Source organism: Oratosquilla oratoria, chromosome 12 (assembly GCF_046742065.1).
Source record: "Oratosquilla oratoria isolate Oo_2021 chromosome 12, ASM4674206v1, whole genome shotgun sequence".
NCBI classification, from domain to species: domain Eukaryota; kingdom Metazoa; phylum Arthropoda; class Malacostraca; order Stomatopoda; family Squillidae; genus Oratosquilla; species Oratosquilla oratoria.
Window position 1 is genome coordinate 55,960,607 of NC_134788.1, and position 7,500 is coordinate 55,968,106.

The following is a 7,500-nucleotide window of genomic DNA, read 5'->3' on the forward strand; positions in this document are numbered from 1 at the left end:
TATTGTAAGCGAAACCGGTCAGGAATAAACTCGATATTCAGATAAAGACCCGTGTTTCCCCCTCCATCTCTCATATATATATATATATATATATATATATATATATATATATATATATATATATATATATATATATATATATATATATATATATATATACAACACTGAATGGGTCTCTTGATGGAGCAATGGATTAAGTCACTACGGCACTTTTTTACGCGGTAACCAGGTTCGAGTCCTTGGTCGTACCACGTTTCAATTTCTGCATGTAGCCTCCACGGGGCACCTGATGTTGATGGCTTAGAATTAAAGTGCATTGTGGTTGTTAAATATATATGTATATATATATACATATATATATTTTTAGGCAATTAGAAAGCCCCACAATCTTTTCGTCCCTATTCGATGACTGAGCGTTGTGATACGGTGTAGATACCCGAAGTAACTTCGGAGATCGGCGAGCCCTTCGTCAGGAGCCCCCGACTTCGGCGACACCTTCGTCAGGTCAGAGGAACATGTGCCCTTTGGCGCCAACGCTGACACCAGCAGCTGACAGAGGCCCTGGCATCCTGGAGGGGAGCTGACAGGCCTGACGATGGCTGCCGAAGAGGCTGACGGAGGCGGCGACGGAGGGAGGAACATGGGTGACGAAGAGGAGTTCCGTGGATTCGGTAAGTCTCTACTTCTCTCTTCTCTCTCTCTCTCTCTCTCTCTCTCTCTCTCTCTCTCTCTCTCTCTCTCTCTCTCTCTCTCTCTCTCTCTCTCTCTCTACCTCTCTTTGACCTACGAAACAATAGAACTATATAAAAACACAATATGTTGTTGTTGTATTTATACATTTGTTTACAAAAATTACTATACATATATATATATATATATATATATATATATATATATATATATATATATATATATATATATATGTGTGTGCGTGCGTGCGTGTGTGTGTGTGTGTATCATTGTGACAAATGGAAATAAGCTCCACTGCAAGGACTCGAACCTCTGTCCTAGCGACTGTTTATTATGAAGCAAAGACGATAGCCATTGAGCCAGCCAGACCGTACAAAAGGAACGTCGAGGAACTACCAGGAGGTCGTAGTCCAGGTCGTTCCCTTTCTATGGTCCGGCTGGCTTAATGGCTGTCGTCTTTGCTTCACAATAAGGCAAAGGTTCGAGTCCTTGCGGTGCAGCTTATTTCCATATATATGTATATATATGTATATATACTGTATATGTATATATATATTTATATATATGTATATATGTATATATATATATATATATATATATATATATATATATATATATATATATATATATATATATACACATAACACGAAAGCGTAGTAACTATGGGTCAGTTTGTTGTGACCACACATTTTGGGCCGAGGCTGAAGGTTGACCACTACCCCCCCCCCCCCACCGTGGGTACGTATCCGTTACAGTTTCACGTTACAAAGGAACCCGGATTTGACATCGGAGAGCCGTGACACCCTCCTTCACAGCTGGTGGCACTGGTGACGTCACAACTGACATAAGTGACGTCATTATTGGCACTAGTGACGTCACAGTTGACACCAGTGGCGTCATAAATGATACTAGTGACGTCATTATTTGTATTAGTGACGTCATAACATCGAGGTGGGACATAATGGCATCACAAAAGGCACTAATGACGTCATAAATCCGGATGTGGCATTAGTGACGTCATTATTGACACTAGTGACGTCACAGCTACCAACCTTGGAAAGTGAAAGTAATGACGTCACAATTTGTCTAGTGACGTCATAGTTGGCACTGGTGACGTCACGAGGTTTCTGTTCTGTTGCCAGGCGACTTTATTCAGCTGTGTGTATGTATGTATGTATGTACGTGTATGCATATGCATTTTTACATGTATATGTTTGTATGTATGTATACATGTATACGTGTATGTATGTATGTATGTATGTGTATATGTATGTATGCATATATGTGTATATGTATGTACGTATGTATGATGTGTGTGTGTTTGTGTGTGTGTGTGTGTGTGTGTGTGTGTGTGTGTGTGTGTGTGTGTGTGTGTATGTGTGTGTGTCAGGAATTGGGGGCAAGGTTTTGGTCTGACAACACACTGTTGTCAGCCAACTCTCGTACCTCTTCGCCTTGCCAACAATGGAACCGCTGACTCTGACACCAGGTTGGTGTGTGCAGCTGTTCATTTTGTTCATTATGTTCATTATGTTCAATTGTTCATTTGTTCGCCTTCATCGCTGAGCGTTTGAGAACACGAAAACATGACCTCGCTTACAGAGACCTCTCTACGAACAGTTCAATAGTATGTCTAACATTCGTATCTAGGTTTATAATATCTTGTTCATCATTCAGCTTTGCTAGATATGGTGGAAATGATTTATTGATATTTGGAGATTTCGGAAAATGAAATGTTGCAACCGAGGCCGTTTTGACTTAACGAACTCTTGTGTTAGCGTGGTATGTCGTATATCATACCATTATTATCGTACATTGTAATTGTGTGTTGCTTATTTGGGGAATTATATGTCTCCCCCTCTTTATAAAACTGTCATATGTTTTGTTGTTTGTTGTTTTATTATTTATTGTAATTATGTGTAATCATTGTGTATATTTGTAATTATATTGGATATCGCAAATGCGATGCACTTCTTTTGGCGCGAATTGGAAGCTTGGCGTCAGTACAGAGCCAGCACTCTTTGTATACACACGCATTAGTTGTCAGTGGTATCAGTGATTACAGTGTATTTCCCACCAATTGACTTTCATTTCTTGTAGCCACCCGGTACACTCTCGCTAACTCCTTTAGGTACACATTAAACAATCTCAACAGTCAGGCCAATATAACCACACACACACACACACACACACACACACACACACACACACACACACACACACACACACACACACACACACACACACACACACACACACACACACACACACATGACGCAGTGGTAACGTTCGCAACCGCTACTACAGCGGTCCGAGTTCGATTCCCGCCCAGGGCTGAAATAATTTCAGTATCGCTGCGCTGAGAGTCGTCACTCCAACTCTCGTGGTCGGGGAGTTATGGGTGTGTGTGTGCGTGTAAGGTCACAGCATTACCCATAGATCGGTCATATATGAACTCTGAGCTCTCATCCGGGAGGGTAATACCTGTCGACCACGAGTCCAACACGTGATCCAAGACCATGGTGAATCACACACACACACGCACACACACTAAAGGAGATAGATTGCACCGACAGGAGAGATCTCTTGATTAAAAATGGGAGGAAATCAAGACAGACCAAGGGCGTGAAGAACATAAGAACATGAAGGAGACAAAGGATTACAAAAGGATTACAAAGGCGGAGCATGCCGACAGGAGACCTTTTGGTCCATACCTAGGTCGGATGCGAAAAAAAATCATAATAATAATAAAACAATAAATAAAAACTATAATAATGTAAATAACAAAGATAAATAATAAACAAACAGGTAAATAATAAATAATAATAAATTGACATATAACTAATAATAAATGAAAATCAAACAAAGGATAACAAAACAAAAACAAATAATATAAAATAAATCATAATCATTACAGCATCTTGCTTAGGTGTTTATCTAAATAATTCTTAAAGCTTCGAACTGAACTACATTGCACTACCTGTGCAGGAAGTTTATTCCATTCATTAACTACACGGTTGGCAAAGTTGTTTCTACCTACTTCCAAATTGAATCTATTTCCGGACAGTTTGAGACCATTGTTTCTTGTCTGATTCTCATTCAATGTGAAAATTTTGTCACGGGCCTACACTAGGCTGCTCCGTATCCATCACCACCTGTCATCCCCATCCATAAAGTTGTCTAACCGTTTCTTAAAACAACGGACAGTTCAGCGCTCATTACATGGTTATTAAGTCTATTCCACTCATTGACCACCCTATTAGTAAGCCAACTCTTGCCTATTTCCTTCTTAAATCTAAATTTATCCAGTTTATAACCATTACTGCGAGTCCTGCCCTGTTGTTTCAATATGATGACCTTGTTTGCATCACCCTTGTTATAACCTTTGATCCACTTGAACACCTCTATTAGATCACCCCGAACTCTGCAGATGCAGTTTTTCATGTCGATGGATATTTGCAGTAACCTAGAAGGTGATCTAGTACCAGGTGGAACAATAGATGACCTCAAACCTAAATATAATAATTAGAAATCAAAGATAGAAATCAAGTTGGAGCTGTGCATGAATTTGAGGTTAGGCATGATGGATTGGAGTGTAGGAGAACGGGAACCCACGAGCGTTGTTCCTTTCCTGTATACTGCAATTAGGTAAACACACGAACACACACACCATTTGTGAGCTAAACGGACCTATTTGTGTGGTTGTGTAGATAACCCGTTACTTAGGGGGAAATAAGAAGATAAAATATTTTGTAATCCAAGATATGTAGCTGGCCCTTAGCACATGATATAAAGAATATTGAGTTACGTTGTTCAAGTATTTCTGGGCTCAGCCAATCAGATGAGAGGATTTGTGGGTTCAGCCAATCAGGCGAGAGTATTTGTGGGCTTAGCCAATCAGGTGAGAGCAGGAACTGACGTCATGAAGGTATTGTTGCGCTTTCGAGGGGAATGGAGGAAGAAGAGGAGGAGGAAGACGAAGAGGGAGACTTTCTTCGCTTCTTCGTTGCTTGTAAACAATTTCCCCTCCGTCCATCATCAACAGGTAAGGAGCTGTGACGTCATGCGCATACCGACATCATGGCGACATCAACCAATGAAGGAATAGATTCAGGAATGACGTCATGTCGTTGACAAGGCTTTCGACCACTCCCACGGTCAGTCATTGATAGGTAGACATTTTTTTTTTATCAATTAACAAGTAGATGGTAAATAGAATTAGTAGATAGATTAATAGGTAAATGGTAAATAGATTAATATTTAAATAATAAGCGTAAAAGATAAAAAGAACCAAAATTATATAAAGAAATTGTGTTTTCTTTAACGTCATATATGTGTACACACACACACACACACACACACACACACACACACACACACACACACACACACACACACGCTGGTACAACAAAAGGTTTAGTGAGGCTAAGGATAAAAGAGACAAAGCTTGGAAGAAATGGAAAAGAGACAAGAAAACAAGCAAATGGCAAATGTACATCAAACTAAGAAATGAGTATGTAAATATACGCAGAGATGAAAAGAGAAACTATATAAAAAAAGAGAATAAAAAAATGCAAGGAAGAACCCAAACTATTTTACAGGTATGTAAATGGCAAACTTAAGAACAAACAAGAAATAGAAAAGCTGCGCCAAGGTAAACATGAATATACAGAAGAACTGGAAATGGCTGAAATTATGAACAAACATTTCAAATTAGTATTCACAATAGAAAACTCACCTAACTGTGAGGAAATAGAGAGATCCCCCTCAATGAAAGAAATAATTGTAACACAGAAGGAAATCAGTGACCAAATCAAAATCCTTGACGTCAGAAAATCACATGATCCAGATGGAATTGCAAATTGGACACTGAAAGAATGCATGGAAGAATTAACAGACAAAATATATAATATAATTAAATTCTCACTTAAATAAGGAAAAGTGCCACAGGACTGGAAGAAGGCAAACATTGTACCAATTTATAAGGGAGGAAACAAGGAAGACCCATCAAATTACAGACCGGTCTCCCTGACAAGCACAGTAGCAAAAAATTGCGACAAGGTCGTCAAAAATAGATGAGTTAAACATTTGGAGGAAAAAAACTATACTGAATCCAAATCAATTTGGATTCAGACAAGGAAGATCATGTACAACAAACTTGATCTGCTTCTACTCAAGATTAATAGACATAATACAGGAGAGAGATGGTTGGGCAGACTGTGCCTTTCTGGACCTACAAAAGGCATTTGATAAGGTACCACACAATAAACTAATAAGGAAGATAGAATCAATAGGTGGCATCAGAGGAAAATTATTGGAATGGATGAAAGACTTCCTAACTGGGAGGAAAATGAGAGTAGTAATTAGAGATAATTTTTCAACTTAGGAAGAAATGATAAGTGGTGTCCCGCAGGGATCAGTACTGGCCCCGATCATGTTTGCTATATACACAAATGACGTGGACGAAGGTGTAGAGTGTTATACGAATTTCTTTGCAGACGACGCAAAAATATCAAGAAAGTAAAAACTGAGGAGGATTGCAACTCATTACAACAAGACTTGGACAAGATTTGGAAATGGACTCAAAAGTGAGAAGTGAAATTCAATATCAAGAAATGTAGTATAATGGAATTTGGAAAACGTAAAAACAGAATATCGAGATATTATAGAATTGGTGAAGAAGTAAAAAAAGTAAACTCGAAAAAAGACCTTGGAGTGATGATCAGTAAAGACATGACACCGGATAAGCATATTAATAAAATAGTCGGAGAAACCTATAATTTATTGAGGTCAATGAAAGTGCCATTTTCCTATTTGGACGAGGAAATGACAAAATAAAATAAAAATAACTACACTAATAAGACCAAAACTCGAGTACACAGCAACACTATGGACACCCAGTACCAAAAAGAATATAAAGAAGTTAGAAAGAATACAAAGAGCAACAACAAAACTGGCACTAACTCTTTCCAAAATGACATATGAACAAAGACTGTCCAAATTAGAATGACCAACTCTGGAACAAAGAAGGGAAAGAGGAGACTTACTGACTATCTATAGAATTATGAAGGGAATGGAAATCTTAGATAAGAATGACTTATTGAAATGAGACAATAGAAAAACAAGAGGACACGAAAAGAAACTAAAAAAGATAATTACAGAAGAGATCTGAAAAAAGATAGCTTCCCACACAGAGTGATAGATACTTGGAACAAATTAGACAAAGAAACAGTGTGTGCAAACACTATTCAAGATTTTAAGAAAAAACTTGATGCTGAGAGATACAAAGACGGGTCACCACGAGCATAGCTCCCTTCCCGTATAATACAACTAGGTAAATACAACTAGGTAAATACACAGATTAGGGATTGATTGATTATAGCAGTGAGGGGTACTAGGAAATTGACTGTGACAGGAGGAGAAAATAACAGGAATAGATAAGATGAAGTACAAGGGGCTTTCAAAATGATGAGAGTATGTAAGGCACCTGGATTGGATGGGTGTCGTCATGCGGAGTGTCTGAAGAAGGGAGGTGCAGTAATAGTGGACTGCCTAGTGAGGTGGTTTGATGTGTGTATAAGGGAGGGTAGAGTGCCTGAGGACTGGGGGAGTGTCTGTATAGCTCCACTTTACAAGGGAAAGGGGGATAAGTGTGAGTGTAGTAGTTTCAGAGGGATCAGTTTGTTGAGTGTAGTTGGGAAGGCTTATGGGAGTGTCTTGATTGAGAGGATTAGGAGAGGAACAGAGGGAGTAATTGGTGAGGAACAGTGTGGGTTTAGGACAGGTAGGGGTTGTGTAGATCAGATTTTT

General features: G+C 38.9%; 1 long non-coding RNA gene across 2 annotated transcripts in view; it reads left to right on the forward strand.

The window, feature by feature from the left end:
- LOC143030784 (uncharacterized) overlaps window positions 1–4,842 on the forward strand; it is a 6,123-nt gene extending 1,281 nt beyond the window's left edge. For both annotated transcript variants that reach the window (XR_012966930.1, XR_012966931.1), the window contains exons 2-3: window positions 368–671; window positions 4,736–4,842. This is a non-coding gene — a long non-coding RNA (uncharacterized LOC143030784). The remainder of the gene's footprint in view (window positions 1–367; window positions 672–4,735) is intronic.
- Window positions 4,843–7,500: the final 2,658 nt, after the last annotated feature.